Consider the following 22,450-nt stretch of genomic DNA (forward strand, 5'->3'; position numbering starts at 1 on the left):
GCCAACATCTATTGTTGTCTGAGGTGTTAATGTTACCCATTCTGACAGGTATAACGTGGTATCTCATTGTGGTTTTAATTTGTATTTCCCTGATGATGAGTGATGTTGAGCATTTTTTCATGTGTCGGTTGGCCATCTGGATGTCTTCTTTGGAGAAGTGTCTATTCACGTCTTTTGCCCATTTCTTCACTGGGTTATTTGTTTTTTGGGTGCTGAGTTGGATAAGTTCTTTATAGATTTTGGATACTAACCCTTTATCTGATATGTCGTTTGCAAATATCTTCTCCCATTTTGTCGGTTGCCTTTTAGTTTTGCTGACGGTTTCCTTCACGTGCAGAAGCTTTTTATTTTGATGAGGTCCCAATGGTTCATTTTTGCATTTGTTTCCCTTGCCTCCGGAGACGTGTTGAATAAGAAGTTGCTGCAGCCAAGGTCAAAGAGGTTTTTGCTTGCTTTCTCCTCGAGGATTTTGATGGCTTCCTGTCTTACATTTAGGTCTTTCATCCATTGTGAGTTTATTTTTGTGTATGGTGTGAGAAAGTGGTCCAGGTTCATTCTTCTGCATGTTGCTGTCCAGTTTTCCCAGCACCACTTGCTAAAGAGACTGTCTTTATTCCATTGGATATTCTTTCCTGCTTTGTCACAGATTAGTTGGCCATATATTTCTGGGTCCATTTCTGGGTTCTCTATTCTGTTCCATTGATCTGAGTGTCCGTTTTTGTGCCATGGGGGATTCCTTTATATAACACTCCATAGCTGTTTTTAAAACCAATTTTCATGAAATATGTTATTTTAATCATTAACATATATTGATCAAGAGATCTGGGAGAGAAAAAAATGAAGTGATAGTGTAGAGAAATGGTAAAACAGATGAGAAAAATTCATGATCAAATGCCATAATGTTTCAAAAAAATAAATAATTCATAAGTAAGCAGCAGACAAGATCTTATTTTGTTTTAAATAGGAAAAATAAAAACATAAACAGGATAAAAGTAATTCTAGTCATGTAATAAACAGAAAACATGGATAAGAACAAAGTACAGGAAAATGTAACATTAAATTGGTAACCAACTTATAAGTAATTTGAGTAAATGTATAGTGTAGTAAATAATTAAGAAAAGATATAAGAAATTCCTAAAGGAATAATTGTGGAATAAGACTAACTCATTAAGGTACTCAGAAATTCATTCAGGCACACTCCTGGAAAACACATAATTGGAAGAATCCACAATAGACCAACTACAGAGTTGGAAGATTATACTGAAGATGTCATCCTAACTTCAGCTAGCACAAGAGACATTTTACATGTTTATTAGTTCAATTCCATTCAACAAATAGAAATATTAATAATATTAATATAAGGCACCATGTATTACTGTTTCCCATATGCCTGGCCTGTAATAAATAGTTCAAATACTCATTTAATTCTCATAAAATATAAAGGTAGAAATTAATATCCTATAATCATACAGCTAGTAAGCAATAGAGGTATGAATAATTCAGGCATTTTTTTTTAACTCAAAGCTTATTTTTAATTGCCTTTTTGATACCTTCTAGTTTTTTTAATATGAAATTTATTGTCAAATTGGTTCCCATACAACACCCAGTTCTCATCTGATACCTTCTAGTTTTATTAATGTTTGTACAATACTACACAGCATTATTGTGTTTAAAATTATTTCCATTACATACTATGTGTCCAGCCCTGACTGAGTGTACTTACGAATTCTGAGAATTCATAGCCTTATACTTCAATGGTATAAACACACTTATATTAAAAGTTTATGATTAAGGGAACTTGAATACAGAGCTCTGCTTTAGTGGTCTTTGTCTCTCCCCAGTCTCTATCACAAGATGGGATGATAATAATTTTTCATCAGTTCAAGAGTGCCAAAAAGAGCAGGGCAAGTACAAGGGGTTAGTGGAGATCATAAAGGGGAAAGTGAAAATAAGCTGCACATGTTTTGTGAAGGCTTCACAAAAAAAAGGAAACTTTCAGAAACTATTCACGGACCAAAAGTCAGTTGTATTTTGAGAATGCATCATGCTTCTTTCTCCCTTAACGATATTAGTTTCCTAGGACTTCTATAACAAAGTACCACAAGCTGGTGGGCTTAAGCAACATAGATTTATCTTTTGGCCATGCTGGGGGTCAGAAATCTCTAAAATCCAGGTGCCAGCAGGGCTGCTTCCTTCTGAAACCTGTAGGAGGGAATCCTTCCTTGTCTCTTCAGGCTTCTGGGGTTTGCCAGCCATCCTTGGTGTTCCTTGCCCTGTGCCAGGGAAACTCCTGTCTCTGCCTCCATCGTCACGTGGTCTTCTCCTCTGTGTGTTTGTATCTCTGTCCAAATTTCCCTCTTGTTATAAGAACACCAGCTGTATTGGATTCAGAGTCCACCCTAATGATATTAACTAGGGCACATCTGCAAAGACCCTATTTCCAAAACAAGGTCACATTATGAGGTAGTGGGAGTTAGGACTTTGACACCTCTTTTGGGGGGACACAATTCAACCCATAGTACTCACCCCATTATATCTAATCCTCCTCCCAACCCTATTGATTCTAGCTCCGAAGAGCTCTTTGATCCATCGTCCCTACTTGAGCTCTACTGCTTTCTCCTGGTCCACCTGAGCTACTGGGAAAACCCTTAACCAGGCTGCCTCTTTCCCCTCTTCCACCACCCAGTCCATTCTTACACATTAACTCGTCATCTTTCAACATGTCCATATGGAGTCTCACATACACACACTCACAAAAACCCCTTCATTTGTTTCCTTTTACACTTACACTAAAATCCAAACACTTTGCTGGATCTACAACTCCTTGCATCTCTGGGCCTCCACCTGCCTCTTTAACATGATCTTTAAGCCATTCTTTTCCTCACTGACTTTTTAGTATTGCTCTAAAAATCCTGTTTGTTGCACTTAACCTGCATTTAAGACTGTTCATATATATGTAACAATGCATATATAAATTATATCTACAACTAGATATATATAGTTATACACATAAAATCACATCTAGAACTAGGACTATAAATTACATCGAGGAACTGCAGTTTGTTGTATATTTTTGTTGGTTTCATATGCTAAAAGTGGGCTGGGGATTGGAATGCCCGTTGAGCAAGCTCATTCACAGCAGTCATCACACAGCATATGCACCTGCTCTTTTCTACCAGTGAAGAGAGATTACATATGTGACTTTAGACAATAACAAACAAGATATGGACATTCTAGCAGATATTTGATACATACCTGTTTTAGTTTCGACAAAGTATAGATATTATTTTAGATACTCAAGTTGATACTTTGCCATTTATAAATAGTTATTAAATTGCATTATTGATTGAAACATCAATTTATTGGCTTTTTAAAAAAATGTTTATTTTTGAGAGAGCAGGGGTGGAGCAGAGAGAGACAGAGAGTGCAGGACAGAGGGTGGAGCAGAGAGAGAGACCACAGGAGAGAGGATCCAAAGCAGGCTCTGCACTGACAGCAGCAAGCCTGATGCGGGGCTCCAACTCATGAACAGTAAGATCATGACTTGAGCTGAAGTCGGAGCTTAACCGACTGAGCCACCCAGGTGTCCTAATTTTTTGGCTTTTTAAAGATAATATGAAGCTTTTAACAAGTTAATTTAAAACAACTAAGACTTGGGGCCAGCCTGGGTGGCTCAGTCAGTTATGCGTCCAACTCTTGATTTAGGCTCAGGTCATATCTCACAGTTTATGAGTTCAAGCCCTGCATCAGACTCTGTACTGGCAGCCCAAAGCCTGTTTGAGGTTCTCCTTCTCTCTCTGCCCCTCCCCTACTCAAGCTCTCTCTCTCTCTCTCTCTTTCTCTCCCTCTCAAAATAAATAAATGAACCTTAAAAAAAAAGAAATTTTTAAAAAAGCAAAACAATTAAGCCTCATGCTATTGACACTTTGGGCCAGATCTTTTTCTCTCTTTGCGAGACTGCTCATATTATGGGATATTTAGCAGCACATGTGGCTTTGACCTACAAAATGCCAGTTGCTCTGTTTTCCCTCAGTGTGACAGTCAAAACTGTCTTCAGATATTGCCAAATGTCTCCTGGGGAGAACACAAAATTGTACCCACTTTTGAACTTCTGATATAGATAGGATAACACAAGAGGGAGAAGTCCAAATCTTGCTTTTAAAAAATAGAAACAGAAAGTAATACCAAAAATACATAATTTTCATTTCTTGATCATTTTCTATATTAAATTTTAGAAATATAGTTTCAAATTTTATGTTTTTAGAAAATATTTATAAGGATGAGTCTCATCTAAGCAATCTATTTCCAACAGTAATTAGCACCTATTTGTACATTTGCTCCTTTAAACAAAGTAGTTTCTCTACATTATGAGACCTCATAACATGAAGAGGTAAATTTTAAATAATCTTATTTTCATATGTAACTATAAATTTGAATGTTTCGATTTCCAATTTTATATAAATTTAAAAATAGCTTCCCTGTCTCTTTAAATTCTTTACAATTTTTCATTTATATCACTTAATGTCAATAGTGATGTTAGCCTCAAGAAACTAAAATTTTCACTTGTAAAGATACCACTTTCCCACAAAAATAAATCTAGCTATTAAAATAAAATGGCAAAATACTTATCTTGTTTCTAACAAATGTGAGAGAAATAATTATTCATTAATAGTGCTCTGCAATAATAGTGATTATGAGGTAAATTATATTTTTAATTCCATCATCGTGTTAGCTTCAAATCAGGCTCTTGCCCCATCCTTAACAAAACAGTGAGAGTGATGGTCCTCAGACATTTTTTCTGCTTCAACTTTCTTCAATTAGTAACCATGGCTCAAAATCACTGGGATTTTCAATGGGATAGCGGGGGCATTAGACACATGTTGTTCCAGGAAGGGGTTCTCAAATTCTCAACTGTGGTTACACATGAGAATCTCTTTGATATTAAATACTGATGTCTAGAGCTCATCCTGAGGGCATCCGATTTAATTCAGCTGGGGTAGGGACTGGCCATAGGTGTTATTTTAGAACTCTCTGTCTCAGTCTAAAACACAGCCAGGGTTGAGAAACATTATTGGAGGAGAATCGAGCTCAACTATGAGCAAATTATATGTAGTCTAACAAAGTCCTGTGGATAATTTTCACGTACCTTCTTTATGGGAATATCCTGAGAATGAACTGCCCATGAACCAAGGGTCTCTTTTTTTCTTCTTCTTCTCTTTCTCTCTCTGTTCCACCCCTACCCCAAAGATGGAACCCTGAATAAAAACAAGTACTTTCTAATGAAGAGTCAGAAGAATTTTGTGTGGCATAGGATGTTTTCTTTAATGTTAGGATTAAGTCTGGGAAGATAGGGCCTAATGTCATTATCGATCATGAAGTTCCAGAAGTGCGGACAGACAAGCCTGTGGACCTAAAGTTGGACTTAGAAGGGTTTTCTGACCTATAGATCCATCCAGGATACTGGAGAGCCTCTGACTCAGTGGCCTATGTATCTTAGGCACCAAAGGTCACTCTGAGAGCCTGACCTTACAGCTTTTATGCCAGCCTTCAATTCTATTTTACGTATGCTCCAGATCACAGAACTTTTTACTTGTAGGATTGCGTGGCCATAAGAAATGTGGTTAATATTTCTACATTTCTTTTCTCATCTGTGATGTGAATAGACTAAACAGTTACCAACATCAATTCCTGATTCAATAATTTACAATCCTCTTTGTAAGATTTTTTGCAAAGTGGTTAATTATTCTGATCTTTGAAACCCCAATGACACACATTTAGTTAAATTCAGAGGCCTAGGATATTTCTCTGCCATCGAAGTCTCCTTCTCCAGCTCTGGTTTGCCTTGGCATTCCCTCTTCTGAGATAGTTAGGGTGACAGAGTGTTACCTTTCTACAGAGAGAAATTAATGGGCTTAGTGAAGCACAGAAGACAGGAAGCAACAATTTAAGTAACAGAGAAAAAAGGGAGAAGGAAGTGAGATCACAGACATCATATGCACATAATTTTGAAAGATGGGATCCTGTGATTATGAGGTGTCAGCAAGGTCAAGTAGATAAGTAGTAAACTGAAAAGATCTTGTTTGTTTTAGTTTGTAACTGGCGGGCACACTCTCAGCTAGCCTGCAACTACAGAGAGCTGTCACCTGCTCTCCTACTGCTTCGACAACTCCCCTTAGTCCTCCTGAAGAGAGTCAGGAGTAATAAGCCCAAAGCCCCTGCAAAGAAGTCCCTCACCCCCACTGTGGGCAGGTGCAGTCATTCAAAATATACACAAATTCCATGGAGAAAAAGACATCATGATGGCACTGCAACCGATCTCCTCACTGCTCAAGAAGTTAAATCCATATGACCTATATCCATGTACAGATTAGCTGATGTGGAAAAATGAAAACTAGTGACAGTGAATCATGCAATAAATACAGTCATAAATAAATAAATCTCTGCAGGTAGAAAACTCAGAGTTGAAATAAGAATGTCTGATAAAATGTAAAAAAAAAAAAAAAAAAGGAGATTGAGAGAAAGAGATTTTAGAATCAAAATATAAAACTTTGGGGGAACTGGTATAAAAATTTTTCCAATATCTGAAATATATCTTTGCCCTGGATGAACTAAGTGAGGGAGGTTGTGCCAGTAGCCAAGTGATAGATACAATCTAAATTTGAGTTGAATAATTCTGTTTTGATTGACTCTTTAAAAAAAAAAAGACTAATTATTCCTAAAGTTTAAAGATTAATAAGTAAAAAAAAATCTTTTATTTTAGCCCTCTAGTCTTGGTCTCTAATAGTAACAAAATATATATTCCAAAGATATCTTTCCGCTACAGACACCTTTTTGCCCAGAGTCCACTCCGTACCAGCAATCTTTTATGTCACCTTGTAAATGGGTTGAAACAGTATTCCAAATTGTTAAGTTTGCTGCCTTCAGAATACAAAGGGGCTTGTCAATTACTCTGTTGCTTTCCAGCAGCAGGGGTTTTGAGAAGCAATCTTTTATCTTTTACCCCGAGGGAAATGTCTCTAAGTCCTCTAGAACTCAAAAAACTTACTGTTAACTACCCTGAAAGGGAAAGAAAATCATTTTGCCTGGTACTGATAAATATTCTTTGTAATATATATTTGCCTTTACCCCTAAGAAAACCACGACTAACACTTTTGAGCACTTGCGGCATATTTGATCCACCAACATGAAATATTATATAATATTGTTTCAGAATAAAGAAACTACTTTAAACTAAAAGTGGTGTGTAAATGGACACAGCTGTGAGATCCACTTATTATATCATGTATTGCACCACCCAGAATTTGTCAGCCTGATATCTTGGCACGTTGGCTCCTTAAAAGCACAGCTTAGCATTATTCACAATAGCTAAGATCTGGAAACAACCTAAGTGTCCAGTGATGAGTAAATGGAAAAAGAAAATGTGGCCTATAGATATACACACAAACACATAAATCTTCCTTGACTTATGATGGGAATTATATCCTGATCAGCTCATCATCAACTGAAAATATTGTAAGTCAAAAATACATCTAAACTACCAAACAAATAGCTTAACCTAGCCTATCTTAAATGTGCTCAGAACACTTACAGTTTGGCAAAATCATCTAACACAAAAGTCCACTTTATAATAAACTATTCAATATCTTGTGTAATTTATTGAATACTGTAATGAGAGCAAAACACAGAATGGTTGTCAGTGGATCCGTTGTTTCCCTTCATGATCATGTGACTGACTGGGAGCTGCAGCTCGCTGCGACTGCCCAGATTCATGAGATAGGAAAGTACCATATATCGTTAGCTCAAAAGATCAAAATTCAAGATTTGAAGTACGGTTTCTACCATATGTGTATTGCTTTCACACCATCATAAAGGTAAAAAAGTAAGCCAGGGACTTACAACAGAATATTATTCAGCCATAAAAAAAGAGAAGAAAATCCTGCCATGTGCAACAGCATGGATGGAATTTGAGGCCATTTTGCTACATAAAATAAGTGTATCATTTACATATGGAGTCTAAACACATCGAACTCATAGAAACAAAGAGTAGAATGGCGGTTGTCAGTAGAATGGCTAAGGAGTGAGGGGAATGGAACGATATTGGTCAAAGGGTACAAACTTTCAGTTACAAGACAATTGAGTTCTGGGGATGTAGTGTAGTGCATGGTAAATATAGCTAACAATAGTATGTGGTATACTTGCAATTTGCTGTGAGTATGGAGTTTTAATGTTCTCACCAAAACAAAAGCAACAAAACAGTAATTATGTGAGCAACAAAACAGAGGATATGTTAACTAACCTTATTGTGATAAGCATTTTGCAATATATACATGTATCAAATCATCACACTGGATACCTTAAACTTAGATATGTTATGTGTCAATAAACTGGGAAATACACACACACACACACACACACACACACACACACACACCTAAGGATCTAGCATAAGATGATAACCTGAGAAGATGTGGAGTACGACTTAAATCAATGACCACAATATGGTGCTGCTCTCTGGTAGGTGAAATATGTAAGTACAGAAGCAGAAGTGGCACTGTTTATTTATTTTTTTTTATTTTTTTTATTTATATATGAAATTTATTGTCAAATTGGTTTCCATACAACACCCAGTGCTCATCCCAAAAGGTGCCCTCCTCAGTACCCATCACCCACCCTCTCCTCCCTCCCACCCCCCATCAACCCTTAGTTTGTTCTCAGTTCTCAACAGTCTCTTATGCTTTGGCTCTCTCCCACTCTAACCTCTTTTTTTTTTTTTTCCTTCCCCTCCCCCATGGGTTTCTCTTAAGTTTCTCAGGATCCACATAAGAGTGAAACCATATGGTATCTGTCTTTCTCTGTATGGCTTGTTTCACTTAGCATCACACTCTCCAGTTCCATCCACGTTGCTACAAAAGGCCATATTTCATTTTTTCTCATTGCCACGTAGTACTCCATTGTGTATATAAACCACAATTTCTTTATCCATTCATCAGTTGATGGACATTTAGGCTCTTTCCATAATTTGGCTATTGTTGAGAGTGCTCCTATGAACATTGGGGTACAAGTGCCCCTATGCATCAGTACTCCTGTGTCCCTTGGATAAATTCCTAGCAGTGCTATTGCTGGGTCATAGGGTAGGTCTATTTTTAATTTTCTGAGGAACCTCCACACTGCTTTCCAGAGCGGCTGCACCAATTTGCATTCCCACCAACAGTGCAAGAGGGTTCCCGTTTCTCCACATCCTCTCCAGCATCTATAGTCTCCTGATTTGTTCATTTTGGCCACTCTGACTGGCGTGAGGTGATACCTGAGTGTGGTTTTGATTTGTATTTCCCTGATAAGGAGCGACGCTGAACATCTTTTCATGTGAGAAGTGGCACTGTTTAACATCACCATTCCCAACGACCCACTGGGGAAATTGTTCCCCTGTTATGCAAACGGAAACTCTGCACTTCCAGAGGTCCTCATACATGGGAGGCAATCAGAGTATCATCCAACCTGATACTATGACTGCCACCCAGTTACTTTGTGCTCCATGCTCTAAGAGACTAGCAGACAAAAAGAGGAGTCACCATGCTCATGGGAGTAATTAATTCTAACAGTAAGGAGGAGGTAGGTCTTCTGAGTGTTTCTAGGACTGGTTTAAAAAAAATTAATATTTATTTTTGAGAGGGGGGAGGAGGGAGGGAGGGGGAGGGGGAGGAGCAGAGAGAGAGAGAGAGAGAGAGACCTAGAATCGGAAGCAGGCTCCAGGTTCTGAGCCGTCAGCACAGAGCCTGACAAGGCACTCAAACCCATGGACTGCAAGATCATGACCTGAGCTGAAGTCAGACACTTAACTGACTGAGCCACCCAGGGGCCCCTCCAGGCCTGGTTTTAATGCTAAAGGCACAAGTAAAGAATCACAGTGCAAAAAGCATTTGTTAATCAGTGGCTCATGATTATAGGTCTGGGCCATCCCTCCAGGTAAGACACCTCTATAGCAGAGATGCTTGCCAAGAGTGAAGGCAATATAGAACGGATTCTCGAAATGGGTGTGATGATTATCAGTTATGACATATAGATCCATAGCTTCATTGAGGGCTTGTAACCCATCCAACTAACTCTCCTTTTCTAACTTTTCCTAGGAAATTTGACCAGCCATAGTCTCGAAGAAGCATTTCCCAAACGGGGTGAACTAAAAAGGAAGCCAATCTGAGAAATGCAACGTGACTGTGGTAAATAATATGGTACATCAGGGCTAAATGAGTCACTTATGGAAGTTGGGGATGACAGCTGCTGACAGTTTTAGCTCTACTTCAAACTAGGAGCTACCCTTGGCCACAGGGATTTCCCTTACCTGAAGTTTGTGTTCCCTTTCAAGGAAGGTCATGACCAATGACTGAGAAATGCGGAAACACAATCCTCATCCTTGCTTTGCCACATTTTGGTGTAACTCTTGAAGGACCATCCCAGGTCAAATTTTTCTGTCGTATCAATTAAGGTGTCAGTTATAATCCCATTACAGGTCAGATTCTCCTTCTCCCTTCCTTTCTCACTTCCTCACTCCCCAGTAAACATTCTGCACACGTCTCTCCTTCTCCCAGAGTGTGTTTCCTGGGAACCTCCCTTAAGATATCATATCATGAGCATCTTTCTAGTCAGTATATAGATACCTGTCTCATTAAAATGCCTGTATAGTTTTGCACTGTATTCATAATTTATAACAGCATAATTTACCTACCCACTGAGTTAGGTAATTCTTAAGGCAACCTAAACTAGACCTCATGATGATAGCAAGTGTAGATTATAAAAGCAACCAGTGAGCCAAAAGTTTAGCCTCTCTGCTAAGCACTTAAGATGCCTTACTGTCATTTACAATGGTCATGGTCTGTTTAGAAAAACTGACTTTAAAAAGAAACTGACTTTATTTTTTTGCTGACAGGCTTGCAACAGAAAATCACTGATCCCATGTGGTAATGTATTTATTTGATGTTACTTTATTACATTGATTGATAGATGATGGTAAGCGTGTGTGAGTGAACGGGTAAGAATACAGCAGAACTTGTGGTCTAAAAAAGAAAATGTAAAATGATAAAGCCATTCTAAAGAACCAGGTTAAGATTTTTTTAATGCAGTTTTTAAGCAGTAAGAATTTTTCTTATAGTTTTTATTTAAAATCTGTACTTTATTATTATTTTACCACTCCTTAAAGCTCAGTGACATCTAACTTTTAATTAAAATCATTAGAGGGGTATCAGGGTGACTCAGTTGGTAAAGCGTCTGACTTTGGCTCAGGTGATGATCTCATGGTTCGTGAGTTCAAGCCCCACACCAGGCTCTCAGCTTTCAGTGCAGAGCCTGCTTCGGATCTTCTGTTCCCGTCTCTCTGCCCCTCTCCTGCTTGTGCTCTCTCTCCCAAAAATAAATAAACATAAAAAAAAAAAGCATTAGAGAGACACAGTCCATCTTTGGAGGTCTTTATTGCTGTTCAAAACTTTCTTTGTCCATAGACAAAATTGTTTTCTGTTTCCTTTCCTTCCACATGAGGGGTTGAGGTACATTTTTTAAAATGTTTATTTATTTTGAGAAAGAGAGAGAGAAAGAGTGCATGAGGGAGGGATAGAGAAAGAAGGAGAGAGAGAATCCCAAGCAGACTACATGCTGTCAGTGCAGAGCCCCACCTACGGTTCGAACCCACAAACCGTGAGATCATCACCTGAGCCGAGATCATCACCTGAGCTGAAATCAAGAGTCAGATACTCAGGTGACTGAGCCACCCAGGTGCCACAAAGTACATTTTTAAAAGGACAATAAGAAAAGCAAGGGGAGATGCTTTTAGTTGCTGCAGACCATATTTTTTATCTAGTCACATGCAAATGCAATGTTGCAAATGTCACATAGGAAGTACTTGTAAGTCTTTAGTAGATAACACGAATGTGGAATTCTCAGGCCTACTTGATAGGTAGGTACTAGACTGTTGGTAGATACTAAAGCTGGTGGGTACTAGACAAAATGTAAAATGATAGACTTTATGCCCCTGGGACCTTTGTGACTGTGAAGCTTGCTCATTTCTCGCAAAGAGGTCAGGCAGAGCACATTTGTGGTGCTTGTCTGCTCTGCTCCTCAGTCTTGATGGTCATCTTCACATGAGTTCTCACTAGATCTTTGAACTCAGTAGATCTTGGCTGAGTCTTGATTTCCTAAAGGCACTCTCCCTGAACCCCTTACAAGTAAAGGCTATATATTCTTTCACAAGCGAGGTGTTTCAAGGCCCAAAAGTGAGGCCATTCCCTTGATATCCCACATGGTGACTCCCGGACAATTAGCCCCCTGCCCTTTTGTTACCCCTGTCATTCTTTCAGCCTCAGGCCCTGTCATCTCTATCATCTACTGACCTTCCAAATCACTTCTCATTCACTGAAGACTTCTGCCCCTGGTTTACGTGATGCCTCTGCCCCAGTTCTTCCATCTTGGGTGACTTCAAAATTCCATGTGGCTGATCATCTAACCAATAACAAGGCCTCTTGCTTCCCTGTGTTCTTCATATGACTCCCCAGCTCTCCCCAGCTCTCCCCAGCTCACGCATTCCTATGGTCATGACCTAGAACTTTTCATATCCAAAATGTTCCACCTCCAAGATTGTAGATTCAAGTGCCAGCTCTTTCACAAACGCCTCTCCTCTAGGCGCTTACTTTTCAAACTATTTCTACTATGATTATGTTCTTAGGTTTATATTTGTCCTTTTCATTATCTCAGTCTTCTCTGCTTTTACTTTAGTCTCCTTCATTTTCTCCTTAAATATTCTTGCCAATCACCTCAATTCTCTGTACCTCTATTGCTTTATTACATCTACCTGCCCAAACCCTCATCCTGGATCAACCCTGCTATTTTCTTATTCAATGTCTGCATATAAGCTGTGGAATAACACAGGAGAAAGGGACAATTTGGTTTTATTATATCTCCACAATCACCAATAGAAATGTAACTCTTAAAAGAGCACAGAAATTTCTGGTCAAGTTTACCTCTTAAGAATTTCTCTTCATTCATCCTTCTCTAAGAAATTTTATCTTACTCTGTATATTTATATAGCTATAAAATTACTTTTTTTTTAACATTTATTTATTTTTGAGACAGAGAGAGACAGAGCATGAATGGGGGAGGGTCAGAGAGAGAGAGGAGACACAGAATCTGAAACAGGCTCCAGGCCCTGAGCTGTTAGCACAGAGCCCGACACGGGGCTTGAACTCACGAACCGCGAGATCATGACCTGAGCCGAAGTCGGATGCTTAACCGACTGAGCCACCCAGGGGCCCCTAAAATTACTTTTATTGAGATGATTGCTACCTCCAGTATTTTTCAGGAATGAGAGGCTATAAAGTGAAGACCTCATGAAAAGAGTTCGGTCAAAAATGGACATGAAATCATAGACACAATGATCTCTAAGGAACCCCAAATTAAAGGTAAAAGTGTGAGTGGCAGAGTTGGCACCAGTTTTGACGTTTGTAATAATAATGACAACAAAGGCTGGAAAAATATTTGCTTCTGACACTGTCAAAATTCACTTTTTAGGAGCTTTTCGCTTTCATGTTTTAAATTTTGAATGACTTCCATTGCTGATTTACGGGATAGTTTTGCGATATATAATTGATTCTAAACTAAATCACATGTGACACGGATTTAAGTCATTGCCTTACATTTTTTCTTTCTAATTTGAGAAAAGAAAAAAACAATCGCTGGATTTAATCCCTGTTTCAACATCTTCATGATATACAACCTTGGAAATGTAGACAATGTCTTGCACCTTTCTGAGTCTTGGTTTCCAACTCTACAGTTAAAATAACGCTAAACCTATCTCAAACTGGTAATTATGAGGGGAAAATATAAAAGTCCTTATCACTGAGGCACTCAATAAACAATAGTTCCTAACAGATTAATAGTGAGCTTCTATTTTTGAGCCTTTACTATAATCACAAAATTACCCTGTTTAATTTTGCAAGGCCAACTACATATGATTTATAAAGACAAAATGAAATACAGAATAAGGTAATTTTATCATCATCATCATCATCCATAGAAGATGGTGGTTTCTAAGGTCGTGATGTTATTTTACCAGAGAGAGGTAATTTAGACATGAATTCTAATCTGTTGCATTGAAGTAGTGAGAATTCAAATGCAAGAGACATAAATGGTTGGCTATAGTTGCAAACCTCTTGGAGTAACTTATATGTCGGTTAAATTTCTGGTATAAAACTTCTCATTTAACTGTACCCACTTATTCACTAGGTACGTGGGAGGAAACAGGTAAGCCTCATCCAGCAGGCTGTTTCGTAATATAGATTCTGTTCTTATGGTTGGTGTGAAAGTTTATGTGACCATAAACTTTGCCCTCTAAGAGCACATGGTCTAATGAGAAGGTAATTTATATATAGATCAATGCAATTGAAATAAGGAAGGTGCTGAGATAGGGGTACAAATAAGATGCTGTGAGAATATACAGCAGCAGTATTTATCTGTAGTCAAATTATCACATATCACATAGACCTTCGGGTCAAGAAATTAATAAAAAAATAGGCAGGTATCTATGTAGATAACACCAAAACTACCATCACCTTAACTTGTTTCTAACAGGAAAACAAAACAAACAAACAAAAAAGGTTATTGGGACATAATACTCTGTTCTCAGAAAAAGGCAACAGGGTAAAAAATCTGTTTTCTAAACTTCCAGCTAATATGATTTATATCTCTATTTTCAGAAAAAACACATAGCTTCAACCAAATAGCTTATTTTGCACACTTTCCCTCTTTGAAATATGAAAAGAAATTCCATGCAAGAACAAAATAAAAAGTCAGGCAGTCGTTTGGGCTATTAATAAATAATTAGAAGGCTCATCACTATTTTTTCCTTTTAATGTTAATTTAAAATATACTAGTCACTGTAAAGTGTACTGGTAAATACAACATTTTAAGGAAACTTTGGGCTGAAATCCATACTATTTTATTTGAAATAAACAAAAGGAGAAAAAACAGATGCCACAACATAATTTCCTTTTGTTTTGAAAGGAAGAAGCAGTCTGTTATTCTGGGGTAGAAACAACAGTGAATGGGATGTTCTAGAGCCATACTGAATCAGTTTACCTCATAAAATCACTACAGTAAATAAATGTAATTATTTTTTCCCATGCCAACATTTTGGCCTTCTTGTAGAGTTTCATGTTCTTTATGAGTCTCTACTTTTATTATGAAAAAAATAACAGTTACTTCACCACATAATAGCTAATAATATTGTTATATCCCCTTATGACTCCCTTAGGTCAATGAAATGTAAAAACACATTAACATTCTTTCAAATCAAAAGAGATTTTATATGAGAATTTAAAAAAACCTTTTTTTTTTTTTTTGGTTTGGTATTTTATCTTAATTGAAACTTTTTAGAATCCACCAAAATATTAGAAAAACTACACCAGGCGCTATGTATATGTTATTTTTGATAGCGTAATCTGAAAAGGCCTTTCTAAGCAGATACTTGACTCAAGTAAGGGAATGAAGTTTGTTATTTTATGGGGCAAATGGAGATTATGAGCTTCTTCTTATGAGAACCAAAAAAATACAGTAGTATATATGTAATCATTTTCAAATTAGGGAGCAAATACAAAAAAGGAACAGGTAAAAGGAAATTTCAGTATTTGTTAAGAAATGGGAATATTCATAGATCTAAATAGAGATTTAAAGATTAGGTTGTGGATAAAAATTACATTGTGGATAAAACAAATTTTTATAGAAGTAATAGAATTAAAGTATACATAGATACAAAAAAAATGTAATATCAAAGTTAAGTAAAATTTCTATATATATATAAATGTATGTATATACATTTATTTGTCTAAATAAAAATAAGGAATATAACACATATATTTATTATACATAAATAGATAGAAGGAGCATATTTTTGTGCTTTCAGAACCAATAACAACCTTCCTAATAAGGGTATGAGATTAATTCTTGAAGGGTATGTGTGTTGATTTGTTTTTAGACCAATTTTCTCTTATCTTCTTGACAAATTTTAAAATATATGTTATTTTTTCATCTTTAAAAAAACATGCAGTGTGAGGTTGAAAGACAGAATCATGTTCTCAGCAGCTGTGCAATGCTAGCATGTTGTGCATATTCAACAAATATTAAGTGACACTGAAATATGAATTGATGGATAATGAATCACTTTAGGGAATTATCCTGCCAAAATGTTTTGGAAGATCCATGAAATGTTTGACAAATCCAAAGAATCCCAAGATTTGCTTTTGCTGAAATTTATTTATTTATTTGAGGGGATGGGGAGACAGGTTCTGATTTTTCATCCGGCTCATTATGTCCTTCTGTTAGAGAGTAATTCATGTTCAAATCATATTACTTTAACTTTTGTTAAGCAATTGATTTCTTAGTGGTTATATAATTGGAAAAACAGACATCTAGAAAAATCGCCTCTTTTTATTAAGTACAGAAATAAAATTGATTAAAGAGAAACTTAATTACAGTAATGGGATTGACCCAGAAGAAGGGAATGAGCACCAGGACAGGACACAAACATTGCATTTACAGAGTTTGTAACTAACAACATTATCCTATTTAGCATTTACTTCAATAAGGGGGGAAAATCCACAGTGTGTGTGTGTGTGTGTGTGTGTGTGTGTGTGTGTATTTTTGGCCCCTATTTTCTTTTGGTGACATTCAAATGAACAAGATCTTTGTCCTAGGACTTAGTTTATAATTTTAACATAATGATTTAAAAATTATTTCACTTTAAATACTAAGAAATATTAGCTTGTTTCTTTCCACTTTAATATCCTTGACACATTTTTCTGTGTATATTCATCATTATAGTTATGTAAACCTTCTCATAAGGAAAGTGTGTGGATTAGTCAAGATTCTTAAAGTTGCAAATTACAAAGGCCAGCTTAAGGAAAAAGGGAGGACTTATTAGGATGCAGGGATCTTTAATAGTAATTTAAAAAATAATGTAGCCAGATGTCAGGTAGGACTGGAAGGAGCACTAGATGCTTATTGGCTACTGGGATCATCCTCTGACCATCTCTTCATTCTGCTTCTCTCTGTGCATTTTTATCTCTCTTTTTTGGCAGACTTTGTTTTTTCTCCAGTTCAAGTCACATGATAGTGGGAGAGCAGCACAGACACAACTATACATGGTAGAATTCAAGCCATATCAGAAAGACGGACTCCCTTGATCCTAATTCCTAATTCCCAAGAACATGTCTTGGTCCCAGACCAAGTGGGATATCCAATCATTTTCAATTAATTCCGGCCAGAGACTCAAGGTGCCATTATATAAATATGGCTGCTACATGCTAACAGTATGAGTATGAAGAGGTCTGAAGTAGGCGAGAGTAATTAAGTGATTTATTATGAGTTGGGCAATACCCAAAGGAGTTTACTGTATTATAGAAGTGAAGTTTTATCTGAGAGTCTCCTTCTCAATTACTTTGCTCTTTATATTCACTATAATTTTTAGGATACCTTTTCACCATTCAAAATCTAGTTTCCAAACCATCTCTTAAGTCTCCATGTTAATGGAGAAATGACCATCTAAGAAAGCAATCCTAGAAACAATACTGATAAACTGAAAAAAATTACAAACCTAACTACCTGAGCGTTCTGGAGACCAAAGATTCTGAAGCAGAGCCAAACCTTGGGGAAAGCAATCAAACAGTTTGAGCTCCTTCATTTTTTGCAGTTTTGCTCTGAGAGAAGCCTCAGTCACAGTGGCAATGGTGTGGTATAGGGATGGTTCAAATATGGATAGAAATCCCACTGGCTTACTGGCTGAAGGAAATAAGGTAAGAAGCACAGGGCAACTGGAGTTACCAGGGAGTAAGAGGAGAATTGAAAGGAGAGAGCCAGAGAAAGCAGATCCCAATCTCTGTGCTTAAACTCAACCCAAGTCTCTGGCTGACCACTAAACCACTTATTGAATGGGACAAATGGAAAGCAGCTCACAGCTATGGTTTAAGGAACTGATCTGAGATCTAAGCTGCTGCCCACCACAGACATGCCTGTTTGCACTTTGAGTCTTACCAAGTTAATTACCTGCTAAAACAAAAGCATCAACACTCCTTGGAGCAATATAACAGAATCCAGATTCTCCACAACCTAATATTCTGAAAGTTCAGGATAAAGTCCAATATTACTCACATAAAAATAACCAGCAAAATGTGATTGAGTCTCAAGGGAAAAGGCTTTAAACAGATGCCAACCCTGAGGTTAGCAGATGTTGGGATTATTAAGACAAGTTCTTTAAGGAAACATAATTACACTCCATGACATAAAGAAAACTAAACTTGTAATGAATGAAACCATAAGGTATCTCTGAAAATATTGAAAGTTAGAAGTTTTCAGTACTTGACATAAAAAAATCCGCTGGATAGGCTTAAGAGAAATAGAGATAAAAAGGTCAGTAAATTTGAAAACATATTATTAGAATGCATCCAAATTCAAGAAATAATATCCTGTATAACATACTTATTAATTTACAAGAAAGTAAAAAGTCACTTTATAGTGGAGAAGATGGCAGACACCACTTCAACCAAGTGATAGAGTGACATTGTCATTAATAAGACACAGTGAAACGTCTACCTCTTACCACGATACACTGAGAAGAGTGTAGCACCACTTCTATGGTTTTCCTTCTGGAAATGAATACCCTGAATTTAATCATGAGGAAATATCAGACAAACCAAAACTGGCAGTTAGTCTACAAAATAACAGTACTCTTCAGAGGTGTCAAGGGCATGAATGACAAAGACTGAAGGCTGTTCCAGAAGGAGAGACACTGAGGAGACATGACAACTGACTGCAATGTGTGACCCTGCGTTTCATTGTGGTCCAGAAAGACGACATTAGTAGAATAGTTGATAAAATTTGAATAAGTTCTATAAATTAGCTGATAGCATCTTACCAATGCTAATATTATGATTTTGCTAATTATATGTGGTTATGCATGTATTGTTAAGAAATGTGTTTTCACTAAGTTTGTAATTTCAATGCAATCCCAATCAAAATCCCCGCGTGTTTTCACAGAAGTTGACAAGCTGATTCTAAATTTTTTATGGAAATGCAAATGAACAAGAATAGCCAAAGCAATTTTTGAAGCAGCAGAAAAAATTGGAAAACTTAAATGTTCTGATTTCATGACTTACTATAAATATACAGTAATTGAGAGAATGTAGTAGGGCAGAAAAAAGAGATGTATAGATAAATGGAAGAGTAGAGTCCAGAAATAGATTCAAACAAAATGGGCAGAATGATTTTTTTCAAGTAAAAAGGGCCTTTCAGGGAGGAAAAGAAATGTCTTTTTCCAAAATAATGTTGCAAAAACTGGATATTTATTTGGGAAAACAACTAAACATTGATCTTTACCTAAAACCATATACGACACTTACTTAACCTGAAAGGATTTCTAGACCTAAGTATGAAAACTAGAAAACTTCTAAAAGAAACATGGGAAGAACGTCTTTGTATCTTTGAGATAGGTAAACATATCTTTGATAGAATGCAAAATGCTTGAACCATTTTTTTATAAGTTAAACTTTATCAAAATTAAAACATAAAGCCCCAGAATGGGCATCAAAAACCTGTCTGTATAACCGTGGAGCTGCCCCACCCCAGGCTTTTTTTGTAATTCTTTCTTTGAGGTCCAGTTTTCCAAAACCCCAATTTGATAGATGCTTCCAAAGTGTTTTGCTTGTTACTGACAAGAAGTAATGTTTCTTGATCTAGGTTTGCCTGTACATTTTATCTTATATTGACAACTTCTTTCTAAGATTGATGTTTAGAAATGACACTTTACGCGCAATACACAGAACATCCTGACTAAGGTGAAACCATATGGGAATCATTTGCACTGAACATACAGAGATTGGAAGGACACAAGGAAGGAGAGATTTCCTAGTTCCCTTTATTTGACTACTTAGCATGACCAATGTGCCTACCTTGCGGTACAGATGAAAGCTCAAAAGTGAGGGCTAGAAAACATTTTCCAAAAAGGGGAGAAGGTTGTTCTCCTCACTGGAAAACCTAGGAATGCATCACTAAATGATCTCAGGATGGTCTAAGTTAATATTAGGAGAGTGACAATGTGAGTTAGGTCTTACACAGCTAGCACGTACTCGAGAGAAGATTTCTGGCAAATGGCAACATATTGAACAGAATCCCCCATTATACCTCTGACACTCTCAAGATATTTTTCAATTATTTGGCTCAATAGCAACTCACAAAGCCTTTTGCACAAGCAATTTTTTAATGCCTTGTAATTCTTATAGACGTGTGTATAATTCCCATTTTTGATTCTCTTTATGTTAAGACACCAGAACACAGGAGTTTCTGTTTTTAAATAAACATAATTTGAATGTCACAGAATCCTGCTGAGTATTTCTCAAAGATTTCTTCCCCCCCTTGCTTAAAAGCTTTACACTGCTTTCCTAAGAGCAAACCTATTCCAACATTAAAAGGTTCCAATTAGATATGAAACTCCAAACCCATGAATTTTGAGAGGGTTCTGAACTTGCCAAAACAATTTCTCGTTAGACTTGATACTTGGATTACACACTCCCACTGCATATTTTAAAAGCCTTTACTATAAAGGTTTCCTATAACAAAAGAGAGATGAAAAGATACTGTAATTATTCGCGGAACATATTCAAGCCATCACTGGTGATGAAATATGATACCTATGACATTCTTCCACTGTAAATAAGGCAGTGATTCAGAGGAGTGTTATTAGCTACAGAAAACCCACTCTTATCCTTATTAACACATAAAACAATAGCTTTCATCTCAGAGTACTCTGTCTCTCAGTATAAAACATACTAAACCTAAACTCTTTGGGAATAAAATTTAAATTGCAGGTCGGCTTCAGCTGTTCATACTTTCAACTCAAGTGGGAACTTTGGGAGTCTTTCCTCTAATGACACGGCCAACACAATACCTTCCCACCTGGACATAAGCCAATACTTGAGGGTGTTCAGTAGGTTGTTCAATACCTGGGCTGCGGAGGCAGAATTGAGGGAGGCTGCTAGATTCTTCACTGAGGGCCAACTTCGTCGGCCTGGAAATTGTCTGTTGAGGACTATAAGGCATAAACGGCTCTAATCTTGCAGTGTTGTGGAAAGCCACGTCAACTCTGAGCTGGATACTGAACATGGAAATTACAGGGCAGCACACTTGATACCCAAACGCAGCTTGTAGCCTGCAAAGTGAGTGTTACCCTCGCATTCATTCAGAGAAGCCATCCTTCAGATTGCATGTAAACATATTCTGGTAACGAGAGCAACGCTGGTAAATGGACAAACACTTGATTAGAGGAGTTTCACCGCTCTCTGTGTGATGCTTTCCAGAGTGTCTGTCTTTGCCACTGGCAATCCTTTAGAAAGGGAGTCATGCACGCATTACATCTCTTGGTTTAATAAGGGCTCTGAGCTGCCAGTACAATTATTAAGGCTTTCAAAAGTGGCACGAGTGGCTTCAGCACCCTGAGATCTTCTCCTTGATTTTATTACAATGAAACTAATGTTAAAAAAAAAAAAAAAAAAAAAAAAAAAGTGGCGGGAAAATGGCAAGTTGACCCACATGCCATTTCTCGTATGCCATCAGAACCTGCTGTTACATGAGTTTTCTTGCAACTGACAGTGTTATTACTCATGACCTTGTCGGACTTAGAAAACCTGCATCCATTTTAGCCACTTGCTGCAAGCACACAGAACTGCTGAAGATAAAATTTCCAGGAATATATTAAAACAAAACTGCTAACTCAGCCAAATTTCCTGCACACTTGGAAAGCCTGTAAAACAGCAGGCCAACGTTAATACGCAGAGAGAGGAGAAGATAGTATAACTAAGTGAAGCTGCTGTTTTAATGTCAAGGTTTTGAAAATTTAAGGGAATGTTTCCATGAGTACCAATTATCTTTTAGTGGTCACAGTGAGTTCTTTCAACTTACCTTCAGGTTATTTTTAACACTGAAAATTAAGATTGCAATTTGCTGAATGTATCAATTTTACTTTTTTTTTTTTTTTTTTTTTTTTACTAAATTGAAGAAATAATTTGGTAAATAAGGTTAGGGTTTCTGAGAAACTGCCATGTGTTCCAGTTTTAGAAAAAAATCCAAACATTCCCCCAAACTGAGAAATACTGTATGTATGCGTAAAATAGTAGCTAACATGCAACTATTACTGATATCAACAAGTAATTTGTGGCTTGTTTGATAACTGTGCCTTGATCTAGGCACTGAATTTATGTTAACTCATTTCTATCTACTCCTCACTCATTTCCAAATATCCTCATAGCCCCAAAATACCTTCCTCAATTATCCCCACACAATATGAGTGACTCAGCTCTTAGTTTTTCACCCTATCACAGTTAAAACTGTAGGTTGTAGGTTCCTTGCACAAACTCATTGTTTTATTCAA

The 22,450-nt window shown here is 37.1% G+C and overlaps 1 long non-coding RNA gene and 1 pseudogene across 1 annotated transcript in view; both read right to left on the minus strand.

The window, feature by feature from the left end:
* Window positions 1-22,450, minus strand: part of LOC147577545 (uncharacterized) — a 523,754-nt gene that overhangs the window by 109,048 nt on the left and 392,256 nt on the right. The window lies entirely within an intron of this gene.
* The window catches only part of LOC112849805 (nuclear ubiquitous casein and cyclin-dependent kinase substrate 1 pseudogene), a 40,849-nt pseudogene that overhangs the window by 12,327 nt on the left and 6,072 nt on the right, over window positions 1-22,450 (minus strand).

Source organism: Puma concolor, chromosome C2 (genome assembly GCF_028749965.1).
Source record: "Puma concolor isolate L17-30 chromosome C2, mPumCon1.1.hap2, whole genome shotgun sequence".
Taxonomy (NCBI): domain Eukaryota; kingdom Metazoa; phylum Chordata; class Mammalia; order Carnivora; family Felidae; genus Puma; species Puma concolor.